The following is a 20,132-nucleotide window of genomic DNA, read 5'->3' on the forward strand; positions in this document are numbered from 1 at the left end:
TATTTAAAAATAAAATGTTAACAAGCCACAATAACATTGACAAATACTTACTTTAACACATTTACATATGTATAAGCCATGAAAAAAAATTTTTTTTTTCTTCAACTTTATGAAAGAGCTTTCATTTTGAGCCTACCATCAAAAAAATTCGAAAATTTGTTTCTAACAGTTTTTGTCAAATTGTCGAAATGTAGGCTAGTTAACCTACAAAACTTCTAAGCACATTTTTTATACATATTTTGAAAACGAAAATTGCTTACTTTTCTAAAATTTTTTTAAAATTAATGAAAACACTCAGGCAATATAAAATAAAAACTGAAATGACTTGAAAAAATTATCTGAAAATTTTTGGAAACCTTATATTAGGTTCACTGAAATTTCAAACAAACTGTAAAACCTTCTCCAAAAACGTTCTGAAAATAAGTAAAAAAAAAATTATAGGAAAAACAAAGCAAAAAAAAATATTCAAAAAATTTGTTTTTACGTAAAATTCACGAATTCCTGCAATGGCATATTTTGGAGCTTTTATTTATGCTGCACCTTCTGCTGCCTTTATAGCTTTATTACCGTTGCTGATTAAGAATGTATTCTGGTTTCCAGCAGCCACTTTCCGCCATTAATATTTCGCGGCGCCAAATGTCTTCGAAGTTTTCGTATTTATTTTATACTCTTTCACTTTTTGGCTGATTAATTTTTGTCCCCACAGCTGTTATTTAGTTGCTTCCACATACTACATCCATATGTATGTATGTATATAGTTTTCTTGTTTTACTTGTTTATTTATATTTTCTCGCCTGCTTACCGCTGCTCATTTATCGTCGCTTGTCACTTGCCATCACTTTACCGTAAACAGGTTAGAATTAACCCACTTTTAGAACAGGTTCAGGCAAATGAATTGTTTAAGAAAAGTTGATGCAGCTGGTGATTTTGTAGTTGTTTTTTTTTTTTTTTGTTTTAGAAAATTGCTAAGGAGTATGTGTAAATAAACTAAGCACAACTGAACAGTTTAGCAGAAAAAATGTTCAATAAAAATTACGGCGAATATTATCTGAAATGATATTTGAAGCAATATGTATAAATATGTCGAAAAAATTTGCAAAAAAATATCGATAATAATTTCGATAAAAGTCAACACATGAGAAGCTAAGCCGTCAAAATCATAAATGATATATCGATGAAAACGTTAACGAACATTATCGGGAAAAATATGTATAAATTAAAAAAAAATCGATAAAAATATCGTCGAATGTTAACGACAATGATATCGATAAATCTACCTATACAAAACTGTGCTAACTACTATATTTTAAAACAAAAGTATCTTTAAATAATATCGATAACCAAAACGCATTAAGGCATTGTAATCGCCAATTGTTTCGAAATGGCCAGCGATATTTTCTTCAGATATTTTTCTTGTAACAATGGCTCTTATTTACAATTGCAAATTCTTCAAAATTCAATATGAAGCTTTTTTCCCATTTTACCATAAAAACGCCTAGACCAATTCAATTTTAACGACTCGACGTTTAAAAAAAATATTTTCTGTACAACAATAAACTCTGCCAAAAAGCCCATAACTTACTTTCTCTGTCATCATTCAGGATGCTGTGGTACTTTTAACATTTCCAGCTACAAATTTCCCACCAGCGTTAACTTTTCCTTTTCTAAGTAACCGTTCAAAACTACTAGAGATCTAAAAACTTCAGCGAAAAATGTCCCAAAATACAAGCAACAGCAATAAAAACAACTTTTTCGTGTGCGCTAAATTTACATTTCACGCCCGCGCATGTTAGCAGCATAGTAGCAACGCTACCAGTGACACCAGAGCGACACAAGAGCGAAAACAGCAATAACAAAAGCAACTAATGTAGCTATTAACTGGCTGCCACAAACGCTGTTCAACAATATTTTCTTGTCTTTTTCGTTGTTTCTCCAAACAGAGATCCCCACAAAATAAAGCAAGCAAGCCTCAGTGCTGGCAGTGTCGTCGCCTTACTATCAGCGGCTGCGGTTGTTATTGCTGCTCTCGTTTGCCCTTTTCGTGTGCAAGGCATTTTCCAAAGTTTTGGCAAATAAATGGCAACTAAAAGCAGCCCAAAACACACAACTACTATCTTACTTGGCAAGCCATTTACATGGCGGTGCAGTGCCGTGGTGGCAACGAAAGACTTAAGCGACAAACTTCATGGCATATGCTTGTACTACCAAATGTTCGAGCAATGTCAAAGCGCAGTGCAGCGATGGCAGCAGGTAAAAGTGTTATAGTGGCTTGCTGGTGGCAAATAGCAAGTGAAACAACATACAAGCAGCAATACACGAACAACAACTGGGGTGCGATAGAAGGGCGAAAAAAAGAAAATAGGAAAAAATAAAAAAAAGGCAATACATTGCAGGAAAGTGCGATATTTTGGCTGGCTATAGTGCTAGCGAAAAAATTGACAGTCATAGCGCGAGTAATGGAAGGCATGTAAAAATATAGAAGGGGCTCATGCAGAAAAAAGGCATATAAATTAACTGAAAACTTTAAAGCTGGTAAGGGTTTTAAGTGGAAAAATTTATAGCATTTCAAATTTTTAGGATTTGGGTTATGAAGAACTTGGGTTCAAACATTTTCACTATAAATTACTTGAAAATAAGAATAAAAAATTAAAACAAAACATAGAATTTAGAAAATAACAGCTCGAGACTTTTTTTATTAAGTTGCGTTATAAATTTTTTGTTTATTGTACATTGGTATGTATGTACATACGAGTTTAAAATATATAACCTAATTTTTATAAAAAATAATTAAATCATATTTTCTTTAATTTAAAATTGTATAGTGACTACTATGTTTTTTAAGATTTTTAATGAAATATTAACTAATGATAAACAATTTAAAAAAAAAACCAACACAAAGTTCAAAACAAAAATTAAAGATTTTTTTAACGTTACTTTTCTCGCAAAAATTTTAAGTTATTTAAATCTAAGACTCCCTGTTCCAGAATATTCTTCTAGCAGTTTTATTTGATTTGAAAAAAAAAAAATGAAAATTTATGATGCAACAAAATTTGTTCCTCTTTTTTTATAACTTCTTTAAAGAGTTTACAGAATCAAGCGAATTTTTAAATATGATTTCAAAGAAAAATTTAGAATTTTAATTTAAAAAAAAAATATCTATGAAACTATGAAAACTTAAATAATGAATGTAAAAAATTGCAAAAAAATTCATAAATACAAAAATGCATTTAAAAATTGAGAACAACTTCAGAAACTAACGAAATTACAACCCTTAAGTAAATCAATCGCGCTCCAATTCTAAAACATTAAATTGGGTATACCTAGCTGGATACATATTCACATACATACATACATACCTTAATTCACAAGACCCAACCAACCAACCAACACTTTTTTCGAACTGCGTTTTATTACAGATTTTATTAGGATTTATTAAAATACACTTTCAATATTAATTTTTAAGTGTTAGTACCAAAAAGCAACGGAGTTACATGCAACTTTGTAAAACGCCCTACTTGTTTTTGATACTCTTATTATAACGCTTTTTGCTTCCCCTGTAAAATAAAAAATTTGTTTGGTTAGGGTGTTTGTGAATTAAGTTATGTATGTATGCATGTACATCATTAAAAATCATTAACTAACCTATCCAAACTGGACCTAAGCAGATCTAATATGATTTTCACTGGCACTTAAGGAAGCATACACCCTCTTCTAAGAATCATGAAAATGTCGATGGAGCTAAAATGCTCACGCAACAAAAGCAAAAGATTTCCGCCTGACCTCAGGCTGATCTCTTAACCACAATCAAAAGGAGCTCTCAGCTACCTTGTATATATGTGTATACATTTATACAATTGTATATATTTCGCATTTGCGTTGATTTGTGAGTTTATTGGCAGAAGAAAAACACTACATATTTTTTGCTTCAGTGTGAGCGCATACGTTTTTTAGTTGCAGTTTCTGTGTGGTTCATTGAACTAGCGCTGCTAAAAGGCACTAAATGCTAAAGGTACCACTAGGATGTACATAGCTACCAAGCTAGTAGTCACTTTTCATTTGTGTAGTTACAGGAGTCAGAAAAAAATAAAAGAAAATAAAAACAACTGCAGCGAACAGCAGCTAAATATTTTTTATTCATTCTGCTGCTGCTTTGCCGCCTTCACCTTCACCCGCCTTGCTATCTTATCTGTTTTTCCAAGGAATTTCGTGCGCTCTTAACACTTACATAAACATATGTATGCATGTGTTTGTATACATTAGTCCAGCACCAGCACCAGCATCACCATTACCTCTGCTACAAAAACTCATCTCCAGCCACCAGCGAATTCGTCTTTGCATCCACGCCACACCACGGCCGCAGTCACATCACACAGCTGGCGACTAGTAGAGCCTTCTGAGGGTCCATCAATTGCTGCTTGCGAGATTGCCCAGTTCAGCCAACACTTCTTCGTCCACTCACTGCTGGGCCATTCGCTTGGCATTAGATGAAAATCTCGCTTTTTTCTGCGCTGCGCATAAGTTGCCAAAGAAAAGCGTTAAGAATGGCAAAAAAACACGCCCTAACACTGCGAGCCATGACAGAAAAAGACGATTGAGAAGGGAGTTGGGGCACCGGGGCGAGTGTGATAGATAGAAAATGAGTTTATACCTAAATTGCAAAGTTGATGATGGTGGCGGTGGCAGTGTTTTTGCAACTGTTGTTGTTGGTGGTGGCACTAGATAAGATTGGGGCGTGTTGGCAACGAGCGGACTTTAATGTGAAGATTTTCCAAGGAAAAATAGCGCACAAAAGCGTACTGAAAAGCTTAGCTTGCTATCAAGGTGTGTGCAGTTCTATGTGTTCGTGTTAAACGGCGTGATTTAGAACAGGTGAGTTGCAAGTTCGCTGTTTAAGTCTTTTGTTAGTTGAAGTGGCAATATTTTGACTGGCTGCACGCGGGAAGGGGCTATTTCGGCAAACGATGGGTGGGTATAAGGTGGCATGAGGAGCTGGGTTGTATGGAATGTTTTTTTTTTTTAATTTAATTTTACAGGTTTGGGAAGGGGCTTTTTCTGAGCGCTGGGATCGATAAGACCTTTCGGTAGGCGAGGATATCCATTCTATTTAAAAAAATTAATTTAAAATATGGTTACCAAAGAGATGATATGTGTGTAGTAATATTGGTTTAGTCTTTGTTTTAAACAGAGTTACCACATGTTATTTTAATTATTAGTATACATTTTTCCCCAAAAGTTGGCAATATTTTTTTTTAATAACACATATTGAAATTATATTTATTATTGAAAGAGTCAAGAACTCGCTCCCAAATAGGGTATACCAAAAATTGGTTTAATAATTAAAACTATTTTTATTTAATGAATATTATTTATATTTAATTATTATTTTTTTTAATATATTGAAAATCATTTTTATTTCATTAAAATTATTTTTATTTGATTGAAATAATTTTTGTTTATTCAAAAATATTTTTATTAAATTAAAACTATTATTATTTTTAAAAATTTCTGATGTTTTCGATTATTTTCCAAACACATTTTTCGTAATAATTTTTATTTTTTTATTTTCATAACTAATAAAATCAATTCAGAAATGAGTGGAAGTCGTGTTTTAACTATTTTAAAATTATTTTAGTTGAAAAGCACTTTTTGAAATTTAAAAAAGAACGCAAATTATTTGTTTAAATATAAAAATTACTTTTATTTTTTGTATTTTAACAAAAATTTTTAACCAATAACTAAAACAATTACTTTTCATTTACAAATTTTTGACAAGTGTATGCATATTTTTTTATTTAATGAAAATTATAAATACTCGATAAAATTGTTGAATAAAGTTATAATTTTTTTTCAAATTATTTAGTAGGGTTTTCTAACTAGTTTTTCATATGAGTTCTTTCAACCTCAAAAATATTTAAAGCTAGCTTTGAATGAAATAATTTTTTTGAAGGGGTTGCCACGCATATTTTTAACACTATTTTTTCTGTAGATTTCTAATTGTTTAAAAATATTTTTTTTTAGAATAAAAAAATTTATTTTTAAAAGTAAATAATACTAATTTTCATTATATGCTCCTAAAAAATATTATATACGTATGTATGTATATCGAAAAAGGGAGCGAAGTTATCACATGGTTGCCAACAAGGTTTTAAAAATTATATTTTTTTATCAATTAACAGAAAAAGGTCAAATTTGCAATTAACAGATAAAAATATATAGAATTGTCAGCAGCTTACCAAGATTAGAAGTTAATCAAATGAAATATTCATTAAATAAATCTTAGATATATTCAAAAAACTAAGAAAAATAAATGCTTAAAAAATTCTTCAGATCAGAATTTTTATTTGGAGAGGTTGCCAAGTATCACTAAATGAAATGAGTTGGAATTGAATACACATAAAATTTTTTTCATAAGTTCAAAATCGCAAATCTACAAAGATGGTTTTGGAATTCAAAATATATGAATATAAATACATATATTACAATTTCTAAACTTGACTAGAGTTGTGGTAACGTATTTTTAAAATGCAGATTTTCATTATCGTGAAAATTTCGATATATTCGAGCGCACTTTAAAAGTGGGCTTTTCACGGTAAAGAAATACCACTAATGCAAAATATTATAATAATCGGAATTATTCACCTTCGAACACAAAAGTAAATGGTGTTTTCCATTTCAAAGTTTTTCAATGCAATTTCGTAATTTTTACGCTGAACAAAAATGTATACTTTTTCTGTGCTTTGATGTTTTAAATAACGCAAAAGCCAACGTACAAAAAATACAAAATAAATAACTACCGCTTATTTATGCTCTCTTTAAAATTTTATCTTTAAAAAGTAATAAAAAAAACTGAAACTAAAAGAAAAATATTTATGCTTATCGCTCAACATTCATTCGCCGTGTCGTTCAACTTCTGCCACAATTGCAATGCTGGGCCATAAGTTTTATTTATGCGCTCGTCGACCTGACTACTTTATGCTTCATTGGTGTCATAAACAACGCTCTGGCTTGTTAAAATATTTCTAACAACAACGGAAACAAGACGAACTACAACAACAGCAACTGCAAGAGCAGCAGCAACATGAGCAACAGCAATAAGTGCAACATCCACAGGAACAATGCCAAGTGAAATGGTTGTTGCAACAAGCACAAAAGGAACATTCGAAGCCGCTGCTGCGCTGTTGCCAGAGTGGCCACTTTCATGCACGCTCGCGCACACACACACACATGCATGGAAATATTTAATGAAAAATGAACATTTGCGCATAGCTTGGTATGTGGGTACGCTAGCTGCTGCATTCAGTTTGCTTCATTTATCGCCGCCTTGCAACACCGCATGCAGTCGGTTGGTTGGTTGGTTAGTTATTGTTGCCACAGTCGCTGCGCAGAACCCAGTTGTTTACCATTGCTCATTGTCTCTAATGCCAAGTTTCTACTTTTTTTGCATGCTCTCTTTTACTGTAATTTCCTTTGTTTTTGTTTTGTTTCCTTTTGGTTGCGAATGCTAGTAAGTTTGTTAAGGTTATCTTTTATTTCGATTTTCGCTTTTTCCGAATTGCTGCTGGTGTTGCAAATAAAATAAAACCAAAAAAGCGACTTGTAATGAAAATTCTAGCACTCGCCTGCTGATATGTAGAAAAAATGTGGTGTTTTTGCGGTTTTTTTTCACGAAAAATGAGCATGAAAATGTTGGTACTGAAAATGTTATATGCAAATGTGTAGACACAGCGTTTTTTTGCTAGTTTTATAAAATCACTTTTTTTGTGGAAAATGCAAATATGCTTACAAAAATTCAATAGATAAATAACATCTTAAACAAAATTGGACTCTTTTTCACACAACTATACTTTTTACCAAATAATAGTTTATTTTTCAAAAAACTATTAAATTTGTATAGTTTATAGACATGATTTTCGTTGCCCCTTTTGCAGGCTCAAAGATAGAATTCGGTATTAATCGTCTTCCACCACACAGATGCTTTGAAAAATAAAAATAAATAATAAAATACAGAACAAATTAAAATAAAATATTCAAACTATGTAGTAAAACTTTTTTGGAAGTTCAAATTTTCCAGTACACATTTTTTTGTGGACTTATGTGACATGTATGCAATTTTGAAAGAATTTTTATTTTGGCATAAAATTAGAAATTCTGTTAAATTCATCTGGTATTCTTATTTTTTAAGGTTTTTTGTAAAATATTTTCTCAAACGTTTCGCTACTCAGCTTAAAGAAAATCAAAAAATTATCTAAAACAAATAAAATTTTTGAATTTTAGAAAATGTGATTTCTAGAAATTATTGGTATTTTTCTTTATTGAGACTTTATTATTTTATCTATATTTTAATTTCTCTGTTTTGGTAATTTGTGTTGTTTTCCTAAATTTGCTGAGCTTGTGGTCAGTCATTAAAAGTTATTAAAACGGCCTGAAGCTCATTAAAATATTAGAATATATTTTAAGTTTAAATTTTACTTGAAAAAGTATTTAAACTTAAAAAAGCTGATTAAAATTTTTGAAATATATTTGCTCATTAAAATTTTTTAAATATGTTTGAAATTCAATTTTTACTTAAAAAAGTAATTAAATTTAAAAAACTGAAAATAAATACATTAATAAAAATTCAATCTATTAAAAAGATATATTTAGAATTTTTACTGCTTCTAATATTTTCGCCAAATTTTAAATTTGTTAACTCTAAAGATATAATTGAAATTTATTTAGAGTTTTTAAAATTTTTGAAACGTTTCGCAAAATTTTAAATTTATTGGTTTAAAAAAAAAAATTTTGGATTTTTTTTTAATATTTGGAAACTTTTGCCAAATTTTAAGCTTCCTATTTAAAAATAAAATTTTTTAAATGCATATATTTATTTGTATTAATTTTTGGAACATTTTGCCCAATTTTAAAATTCCTCTTATTTAGAACTTTTAATATTTTTGGAATGTTTTGCAAATTTTTTAATTTTAAATTATAATTATTACATACCTTTCAGAAGAGTTCGATCTGTATTCAATGATTTCGTATCGTTTTACCTTATCGGGTATTCGGTGCCTCTTTCGGACATAGAAAATTTGCCTTTCCTGGAATATAAACGAGAAAAAGTCACAAGTAAATTGGCCCTTTTCGAAACTATGCATTTTTAACCGACTTCAAAAAAAAGAGAAAGTTATCAATTCGTCGGAATATTTTTTTTTTATGTAGATATGTTACCCCATAACTTTGGTCCACTTTAACCGATTTCTACAATTCTTTTTTAAAAGGTGGTCCCGTACTAATTTGGTTTAGATCCGATCGTTGGATCATGAAAAAATTAGCGGTAATCTTAATTTTTTATATCAGAACTGAAGTCGGTTTTGTTGTTTATTAAAAATTACTTGTTAATTTATCTTTTCCCCTATATCAAAATGTGATTTTTCATAAAAAGTGGACTTAGTAGCTTTTCACTCTAAAAATGTGATATACAAATTTCGAAATGTATTTATATGTTTTAAAAGGTTTTCAATATACGTTTTGAATATTTTTAACATTTTTTTTTTAATTTCTAATACGTATTTCGAATTTTTAATAATATGGAACACTTTGCCAACTTTTGAAATTTATTCAGATTTTTTAATATGCTTGGAAAGTTTTGCAAATTTTTAATTTACTTGCTTCCAAAAATTTTGGAAGACATCTTCGCCAAAGAATTTTAAACTATTATATGTAAGTATGTATTTGCATCCTAAAGTTCCTTTTTCTATTTTATACAAAAATTTAAAATTTTTAAAAGTACTAAATTTTGTTTCTTTTTTTCGAAATATTTCTTTGGATTGTGCAACTATTACTTAGGAAACTTTTATACGGCCTCTTTTAAATTCGCAATTTTTTTTTTCATTACAGTTCACCTACCGAAAGTCACAAGGGCATTGTGACGGTTCTCTAAAAAAAATAGCATAAAGGTAAGCTATAATTTATTTTAAATTTCATACAAAAATTGTGCTCTAGTGCTTGCAGAAAATACAAAATTTATTTTTTCATATTTCTGCTTTTCTAAATTTTCTTTTGGTGCTTTACTCCGACGAAAGTATTGTTTGATTTTTTGAGGGAGAAAGCGTTTATTTTTTTATGCTTTTTATAACGCCTACTAACTTCTTAATAAATCGCGCCATCATGCATGACATGAATTGCATTATATGTAACTGGATAATTTGGAAGTACCATGCAGTTTATTAGAGCATGAAATGAATTTCTGATTTATTTGGCATTAGTATGAAGAAGAACAAATTTGAATTTTGAATTGCGGAAAGAGAAAACCCAAAATATATAGATATAAAAAGTGACAGTAAAAGTTGTATGCAGGAAGAAGAAAAGCAAAATCATTGGCAGAGAAAATTTAGGTTTTTCTTAATAAGCAGATTGGGTGGAAATTGGTTCTCAAAGCTCACATGGTGCGCTGGAGTGTACAGCAGTTATGTGCCTGACCTATGTTTTTTTTTTGGCTTTACAATCTCTTAAATATAAGGGCATTCTTTGGTTCCCAGACCACACTTCCCCACCTTTCAATTTTAAGATCAAAATCTCCCCACGTATTTATTCTAGGAATGCTGCAAACTAATAGCCTTATTCATACAAATCAAAGTAGCTTGGTTGTTTATATATCGAAAAATGTATAAAAACGTAAATTTATAAATCCTTTTAAACATACTTTAATTTTTGTGAATACTTGACTTTTTGGCGGACCTCAGTACAGCAAGCATTTATGTATTCTGTAGGCGAGTGAACGTGAACGAAAAGAGTTCTCAACTTACAGCCACTTTAACCCAAAATTCTGGCATATAACAACACTCACCTACACACGCCCAGAATTCCCAATGGAGACTAGTAAATCACCTGACCGCAATGTGGCACAAAGCAACCCGTTTGGATTTCATTTCACAGAAACCAAACTAAAACACATGGATGCGTGCGACAAAAATGCATAGCAAACGAAGTGAAAAGCGTTGGCAGAGGAAATGTTTTGCCTCGCGTCGTCAGTGCGCCATGCTTAGAAAAGGCGGCTTGGCCGCAGCGCAACCGAAGCCTGAAATAAGACAGCGACGCACCAAAATTGCGCACTAGGTCACTTGTATGCTTCAGGTGGCTTTAATACTGCTGTAATATTGTTGTTGTTGTTATTGTACAGCATAAGCATTTTGTGGATCGAAAACAAAAACATTTCCAAGCGACCATAGCTTTCAATTTAAACCAAAACCAAAGCTGTTGCCATCAGCGCTGAGTGACAGCTGTGAATTGTGAAAATTGAGCTGGCCCGCGCAAAATGGCAGCCCAGGCCGCGCGTTGCACCAAAGTAGTGTTTCATGTGGCACGACGTACCATATTCACCTGTTTCCTTGCTTGCTGGTTGGTTGTTTGGCTAACTTACTAACTGTCTGACTGACATTACTGTTTGCAAGCGCCCGTTGTGGCAATCAGCTAATGTGGCCATATGTCAGCCGATTTTTTTTTTATGTTTTTCTAATTTTCCTTTTTCTTTATTTCGCATTTGGCTTAGAATTCACATGCAGTTGTGTACTGTTGTGTGTGGTTACCGCTGCTGTTACGCACGCTAGTTGCGTTGCACACAAATGTCACACAAATGTCATTAACGGCGGCACGTCATTCGGCCATTCTGCCGTACAGTGTAGCGGCGGCACGCGCGTATGCATAGTTTAGGTATTGTGCATGCAACGAAGAATCTATGCAAATATATGCATGTAGATGTGCACTTACCCATACATACATACATACATGGACTGGCGTTGTCCAACAGCTGTGGCGACAGGCCATCAGCATGCCAGCTAAGCAACTTCGAAATGTGGGTCAAGAGGATGTAAAATGTGCAAGAATATATTACTTGGTTGTTGTTTTTGTAGCCATTGTTATTTAGCGAGTGGTGCATAGAGAAATTGTGATTGCTTTGTAATGGCTTTTAACTAACTGCAATTGAATAGTTGAAAATTGTTGTAACTATTTGTGGAAAGTGCCTTATTATCAATGGAGTTGAGGAAGCAAAAGAGTTGGAAGAGTGTAGGAGTGTAAGCGCAAAGGAAAATGCAGCGAGTGGTAGCGTCAAGTAGTGGAAAAGTAATGCTGACAGTTGCTGAAAAGTTAAACTCTTCAACTGCATTTTAGCGGGTTCGCTGCTTATGTCTTTTGTACTCGACGCGGTTAGCAGGCTGCAATTGAAGTCGTTGGAAAATGCGCTAGAAGCACTTTGAAGGAGGTTAAGTGTTGCTAAGTGGTTGCCTTTGGCGGTTGTACTTGTGCGACGTAATATATGGGCAATTAGTCGGAGGGAATCTGGGGTTAGAAACCTCGTTCGAAGGAGGCAATAAAAAATAGTGCTATTTGAAAAAAAAAATCTTTTAGTTACTGAAATTTTTTACCAATCACAGAAAAATTTTTATTCAAACCAATTTGCATCGAAATTTACATTGCCTGAGGCTTTGAAAAATCTTGTAAATACAGAAGGAGTCAAGAAGTTTTTGCCAAGAATAAGAAATTCGGCAAACTTAAAAAATTTGCCGGTAAAGCAGCTCAAGAGAAAACATACCATCTCTAAGTGCTGAAAATTTTAATACTTGATACAAAATTGTACAACAATTTGATAAGCGAGGCTCCCTAGAATTATCATTTGCCTTAACCGTGGAAAGCAGGAACTGTGCCAGGTACTAATTTCAAATTAAAAACATTAAATTTGAGTAAAATATAGAATTTTAATACATATTTGATGCAAAATAATTATTTCAAGTAAAAACAATTAGAAGTGTAATTTAAAACTTTACTTTATGCATAGAAATTCATAAAAACAAGTTAAAATTTGGATATTTCATCGAACGCGAAAATTTCCCAAAAACCCTGAAAAGGTCCAAATAAAAAATAAATAAAATTAGAAGTAGTTTCGAAAGATGGCGGAAAAAATCGCTAAAAACTTACAAACCTGTTTTCAAAGGCTATCGAAAAATCGAGAAAATTTCCAAGCAAAGTTCCGAAGGATCAAAAAACTCAGGAATAATCCAAGAAAAGTTCGTTAGAAATTTTTGAAAAGTCTGGAAAAAACAACACGCCAATTTTCAAGAATGTCTAGGGAGTAAAAAGCAAAAATTACTGATTATTTCCTGGTCAAAATATTAAAAAACAAAATTTTTAAGACGAAAAGGAAATTATGTTTTACAATGGGAGGAAATACATAATTTTATAATGTGAGCACTACGGCGGGTCATTTTTTTATACTATGCGCATATAGCATAGGAGGGTTCTTCGTGTAATTCTAAGCATATTTGCCGAAGAAACCATGAGTCTAAAATTAGTCACGTGGGCTTCAGTCGTTCAAAAAATACGCTCGATAAGACCTTGTAACCTACATTTAGATGGCGGATCCCGCGGTAGTTGGTGCGAATTCCGGGGTCGCCTTTCTTTTGGATTGGGCAGAGCTCACGTAAATTCCAGTCGTCGGGCATGCGTTCATCTGACCTTATTCTGCATAAGAGTTGATGCATGCACCTTATCAACTCCTCGCCACCGTACTGCCACCGTACTTGAATAGCTCAGCTGGCAGGCTGTCAGCTCCAGCAGCTTTGTTGTTTTTCAGCCGCGTTATTGCTATTCGTACCTCGTCTTAGTCAGGTAGCGGAACATCAACTCCGTCATCATCGACCGAGGGGTCGGGTTCGTCTTCTCCATAACTTTCAGAGCTTTTACCATTCAGTAGGGTGGAGAAGTGTTCCCTCCATAATTTTAGTATGTTCTGGGCATCAGTTAATAGGTCACCATTGTTGTTCTTACAAGAGTTCGCCTTGGCCTTCCGTAAGTCGTCTAGCTCTCTGGTAAAATGTTCGGGCGTTTTTCCTGTCGGCCAGCATTTCAAGCTCTTCGCACTCATGTATTTCGGCCTATCTCTTCTTATTCCGGCAAATACGTCTCGCTTCACTCTTCAGTTCTCTATAGCGGCCCCACATAGCGCGCGTTGCAACCCCTCGCAGCGTTCTTGACACTCCTCATCCTACCAGTTGTTTTTTGGGCTCACTGAAATCCGAAGACTTCTTCGGTGCGAGTCGATGTTTGAACCTCTGAGTGTACGTACGTCCAAAACACTGAAAGCGTGCCTTCCACGTAGCTTAATAGATCCTCTTATGCTTATACATGGTCATACATGCTTTTAAAAAATTACACTGCACATAGAATGGAATGCTATATATTTCAGAAATAATCGTTTCAACCGCATCTTAACACTTTTCAGCCCCTCTTTGCTTAAATTCTTCACAGCTCCAAAATTTGAAGCAATTTGCAGTACTCAACATTTCTGCGAGCTAAAAATAGCAGTGCTTGCAACACTTTACTTAAATTGCATTAAAGGCAAATCAATTTCCTTGGAAAGTAATCAAGCTGTTGCATACAAAATCACCCAGCCAACATTGTTGCCACCGCCACAAACAGTAAAGATCAACACTTCATCTACTCAGGCAACCGAGCAATCACTGGCATTCTCAAAGCCATTTACGCATAATAAGGTCGGATAACGGCTTGTAGATGCAGTTAAACAGCATACATATGTACTCACAAACTTACCACTACAAGCAAAAAAAGACAAAACAGACAAAAAACATGGCAAACAATGTAGTGAATCTAAAAAGTTACAGCACATCTTTGGTTGCTCAGTAGTTGTAGTCGGTAGTTGGAGATTGGTGAATGCCAGCTGGCGGTGAGTGGCAAAGAAAGGCAATGCGGCCGCTCGTAAGTGGCTGCTGTCAATGTTGCGCGCCCAGAGGTGCTACGTTTTGGTTGCCTATGGAGTTATTAGTTTTTCTTCGCTGCTAATACAACTTTAATAGCTGCGCTAAAAGCTTTTCATTGCTAAAGTGTGGCTCTAAAAGCATTTTGATGGAATGAATTGGGCAGTGAAGAAGTGCTGGCGGTAAAAGAAAAATGGGTTGAAATTAATTAATAACAATTTACAAAAAGAATAAATGAGTCTTAAAAACTTGCTTAGCCGAGAATTATGCATAAAATATTTGGGTGGGAAAATTTTTAAATGAACTTCTTATGCCACACACTAAGTTGGCTGGTTTGTTGCACATCATTACTCACAAGCTGTCAAACACTCAATTAAAATTGAGCCAAGCAATTATACGCTACTTGCATGTTTTCTGACTTATAAAGAAATGATCAAGCATTCGTGGAAAGCTTTAGTTAATACACTTTGAAAAGTTTTTAAACGATTCAGTTTAAAATTATCTTTTGACATGTCGCAATTAATCACCCTCTTTGCATTAAGAGCAGCAATTTCCAGCTGGGAAAATGCATTAACTAACTGGTGCATCCCAAAATGGCTTCCAAGCTGTGGCATACTAACGCCGTAACTTCGCTGGTAATACTTGACACTAGTATCTATTATTCTTCGGCTTTGACTGATTAATGAAAGCAAGGATGGGCCGTGCTATGGGAAAAGCTTGCATTTTCTAAATGACCAAAACTAAAAAACAAACTTCGTATATATAGACAAAACATTACATCTTTTCAGGATCTTAAAAAAATGTTGAACCACTTTATATATGAAAGAAAGAGCAAAGGAAACAAAAATTAGTGTATAAAATAAAAAAATATTTACAAAAGAAAATCTAAAGGATTGTATATAGCTGTAGCCTAAGCTCAAAAATGTGGTATTTTGGATTTTTCATAAAATAAAAAAATATTTTCAGAAAAAAAATCTAAAAGTGTGTTTTTAATTGTAGCCTAAGGTCAAAAATGTAGTAATTGGGATTTTTCATATCAAAAAAAGAAAACACACTTTTTGAAAAAAAACAGATATGTTAAAAATAATAAATACATAATTTTCCAACATCACAATTTTTATAATGTTTACGAATGTCTTTTCTTCACTAAAATATTAAAAATTAAGTAAAGGCCAAAATTGTAATTCCAAAGACTGAGTGGCAAAAGAAAAAAAAATTGCTTTATTTCGAAGAAAATATTAACTACCAAAGTTTTGATTTCGGTTTTAGCAAAAATAATTTTTTCCAGGAAAATACTCCTCAAAATGAAGTTTGAATCAGCCCACTATCTCCAAATTTTTTTCCGGTAAAAAAATGGGTTTTACTCTATTGAAAATTCGGTACAATTCTTTACTTTTAAATGATGAGTGGCGGGCAATGTTTTGTAAAATGATTCGATTCACTTGAAATTTGTTATTCCGGGTTCTTGGGATCGCTGATTACGAATATGATCATACATTTTTCAAATCGAAATTGTGGATACAATATGGCGGAGAAATTTTATAATAATTCATTTATCCTCTCCCAAAATTAATTCAGGTACAAAAAAATTTTATATTTAAACGATTAGGGGTATTCTTTAAAATGCAATATGAAGGATTAAATATGGCAGGAAAGTTTTTAAAAATTTATTGAATTCGCTCGGAACTTGTTAATGGTGGGTTTATGGTGTCACAGAAATTTATTGAATTTGCCATAGAGGATCCGCTATTTAGAATTTTAAAAATTCATGATCGTATTCATATTCAGAGAAAATCCAGAATGAAAAATTTCAAGTGAATCTAATGATATTTGGAATTTTTGTCCGCCATATTGGATCCGTCATATTGAATTAAAAAAACGCCATTCATCATACAAAAGTTAAAATTTTTACCGAATTTCCAACAAATATAAGCGATTTTTGACCCGATCCAATTTTGGAGGGAGGATGAATGAATTTTTAACAAGTAAGAAAGTCTAAGTTCGGGCGGAGCCGAGCATTAAATACCCGGTGCAAGTATTAAATATATGTTTTTTCACCTTTCCGAAGGCTACCGCTACATGGTAAGCGTAAATTAGCGTCCTTGAATTTCGAAATATTGCAGTTTCAAGCATTTCTGAAATTTACCATTATATGAAAAGCGGCCGTTATTTTAGTCCGATTTCAATAATTTTCAACGTTTATGTGGCAAGCACAATAAAAATACCGAGTTTGGTACAAATTGGTAGAACGGTTACCGATATACATATATGTGATCATAAGTGGGCGGTGCCACGTCCATTTTCCAAAATTTTACCATAAACGTATTTCTGGGTAAAGAATTGTTGCAAGCATCAATTTTGAATAAATTAACTTTAATATTTACTGATTTATCGAAGATTTCGTATTTCTCTAAATTACCCTTATATGGACTGTGGGCATGGTTATTGTCCGATTTTAAAAATTTTCGGCCATTTGGTATGCTGTACCAAGACCAACAACTGTGCCAAGGTTGGATGAAATCGGTACAGCGGTTGCCAAGATATATACATGTAACCATAAGTGGGCGTGGCAACGCCCATTTTCCAAAAATGTATAATATTCTTATTTTTCGTCTAAAAATTGTTGTAAATATCAATTTTGAGTGAATTATCTTCAGTAGTTACTAAAATATCGCAGTTTTCGTATTTCTGGAAATTACCGTTATATGGGAAGTGGGCGCGGTTATTTTCAATACCAACCTACCTTGGATTAACAGAAACCTACATACCAAATTTCGTTGAGATACCTCAATCTTTGCTCGAGTTATCGTGTACACGGACGGGCGGACAGACGGACAGACGGACGGACAGACAGACATGGCTTAATCGATTTCTCTATTCATTCTGAGCATTTACGTATAAATTTGTCTATATTTATCTCGATTCGTTTTGGCTGTTACAAACAACCGTTATGTGAACAAAATTAATATACCGTTGTGCACATGTGCGCTCGGGTATAAAAAAAATGTACATATGTATGTACATGCGTAAGAAATATAAAAAATGTATTAAAGAAAACAAATTATTAGATATAAAAAAAAATCCACTGTTAATATAATTTACATAACACATTTAAGAAGTATTTTTTACGCATAACAAATCAAAAAATAAAAAACAAAAAAATTAAAAATCAAAACAAGAAATTAGAAAAAAGTAAAAGCAAAATTAAAAAAAAATCTAATGCAAAAAATATTCCATCGAAAATAAAATAAAATTCAATTTTTTACGTCTAAGAAATCACAAAATTTTAATACAAAATTCACATTTAAAGCAAAATCAAACTTGCGTAGAAATTTTTATGTGTAAGAAAGTTTTTATGAAAACAAAAAATATTTTTTAATATTTTCTAAATGTAATAATTTAATATTTCTAATTTAAAAATTCCTGAATTTTTTTTTTTTGTTTGTAAGCAAGTTTACCAAACTAGCAAGTCAGTTTTCAGCAAAAAACACAATCGAATTCAGTTCTCATACACAAATTTAGGAGTACCGCTAAAAAAAGACGGTTGACGGGGTCCAAAGTTAGGCGGTACATACATAAAAAAAAAACTAATAAAAATATTCCGACGAATTGATGAAGTCGGTTAAAAATAGAAAATATAATTTTTCTACTACAGGTATAATTTTCCTATATTTTACAGATAAGCAGAAAATTCACAAAATTGTAACTTTTGCACGCACCTTTCCCACCGCCACCACCTTCTCCTCAACTTCACCAGCGCTGCCATCTTCCAGCCATTTTTACTGCAATCTACTTTTACCTCTCTACGATGGATGGATGGTCCAGCAGCTATTTGCCATTACAGCCATTGACTTGGAATTCTATTTTTATGGTATGCAATTATTTCTACCTTGCCAACTGGTCTTGCAACACTGCCAATTATAAGCGCCAGCAATAAAATAAGAAGAAGAAAACAAAAACACAAGCAAATGCCTTTAGTAAAGCAGTTATGTAGAATGCCAACAGCACCAACAACAACAAAACCACAAATGATGCTTAATAGTAGTGGCTTGTACATACCTTGTTGTTATTGCTGTGGTCGGCCAAAAAAAAAAGAAAAGTTATTAATGAAAATTACAATTCAATGCAAATCGACGGCGGAAAATTGCTGTGGCATGAACAATTGTGGCGCTTGCCGCCGTTGCAAGAATAGAGCGCCGAAGAAGTCGCTAAGCTGCAGATATAGTGAAGAAGAACTATTACAGATTGTAGGTAGTAAAATGTGGTAGTAGAAGTCGGTAGGGGAAGGGGGAGGTCAAGAAAAAGTAGCAGTTGGTAGTTGGAAAGAATGGCGAGGAACGAGTGAGTGGCTTACGAGCGACAACAGTGTGGCATTCGTTCGGCGCAATGGCAATTTGTAGGTGTTTTAAGTAGCTTTTTGTATTCATATTTGTCCTTGGCTTTGACTTTGTGACTGCAAGGTTGTTAGTTGCAGCAACATCACAAACTGCCAAAGCCAAATTTGAAAATAGAAAGGCTGTGCTGGTACTGGATTCATATGAAGCTGGATGGGTTGGTGGTGGCGGCCTTCAGTTGGCATTGCAACGATGCAACGTGGATTAAAGAGGATTCAGCAACCACCTTGCATTTGGCGACAAAAGATGCTAATTGGAAGTTAGGAAAATCAAAAATCAAAAGTAATAAATTAGATAAAAAAAAGTTTCAAAGAAAGCACTAAGCTTGCAGTAAAATATACAGTCAGTCAATAAAGTTTAGGTACAGTGAATTTTTTACAATACGGGCATTTTTTTAATATTTTATTTTTCGGTAATTTTGTATAAAAATATGGTTAATGCTACAACAAAAACCTCAAAAATCAAAGTTCCAAACCTTGTGCAAAACTAAAGAAAATTCTGCAAAATTTCATTCAAATATTACACTTTTTATTTACGCTCTCTAGAAAATATTGATGTTTATAGCCCAAAAGTATGCAATTTTTTAAGCCATTCAATTTTGGTATAATAAGGTGCATGTATGGGGCAGCTAGGACTTATAATTGATTTTTAGGGATTTTTTTTTGTTGAAGGTGTCGCACATTTTTTCCATATAAAAAATATATCAATTATTTTTGATTTTTGGGGTTTTCGTTGTAGAATTAACCATATTTTTGTAAATAATTTGCGAAAAACAAAATATTTGAAAAATATTTGCCGGTATTGTAAACAATTCGCTGTACCTAAACTTTATTGACTTACCGTAATTTCTTTTTGTTTCAGAAATTCTCTTTGAACATCTTGTAGCATTTCTGCATCCAATAGAAACAAAATTTTGCTTACATTTTTTCGGCAGAGTCATGAGTCTAAAGGTGGTGTACAAATCGTATCCCAATCGTGTGAATGCAGAAAT

At 32.8% G+C, this 20,132-nt stretch overlaps 1 protein-coding gene across 2 annotated transcripts in view; it reads left to right on the forward strand.

Annotated features, from left to right (window-relative positions):
- LOC118748682 overlaps window positions 1-20,132 on the forward strand; it is an 83,566-nt gene that overhangs the window by 52,637 nt on the left and 10,797 nt on the right. Inside the window, exon 4 of one of the 2 annotated variants that reach the window (XM_036483279.1) lies at window positions 9,877-9,935. The exons of the other annotated variant lie outside the window; for it this stretch is intronic. The gene's annotated coding sequence lies outside the window, so the exon portion shown is untranslated. The remainder of the gene's footprint in view (window positions 1-9,876; window positions 9,936-20,132) is intronic. 2 annotated transcript variants of the gene reach the window in all.

The sequence above is a fragment of the Rhagoletis pomonella genome, unplaced genomic scaffold (genome assembly GCF_013731165.1).
Source record: "Rhagoletis pomonella isolate Grant_MI unplaced genomic scaffold, Rhpom_1.0 Rhpom_scaffold_00013, whole genome shotgun sequence".
In the NCBI taxonomy this organism is placed as follows: Eukaryota; Metazoa; Arthropoda; class Insecta; order Diptera; family Tephritidae; genus Rhagoletis; species Rhagoletis pomonella.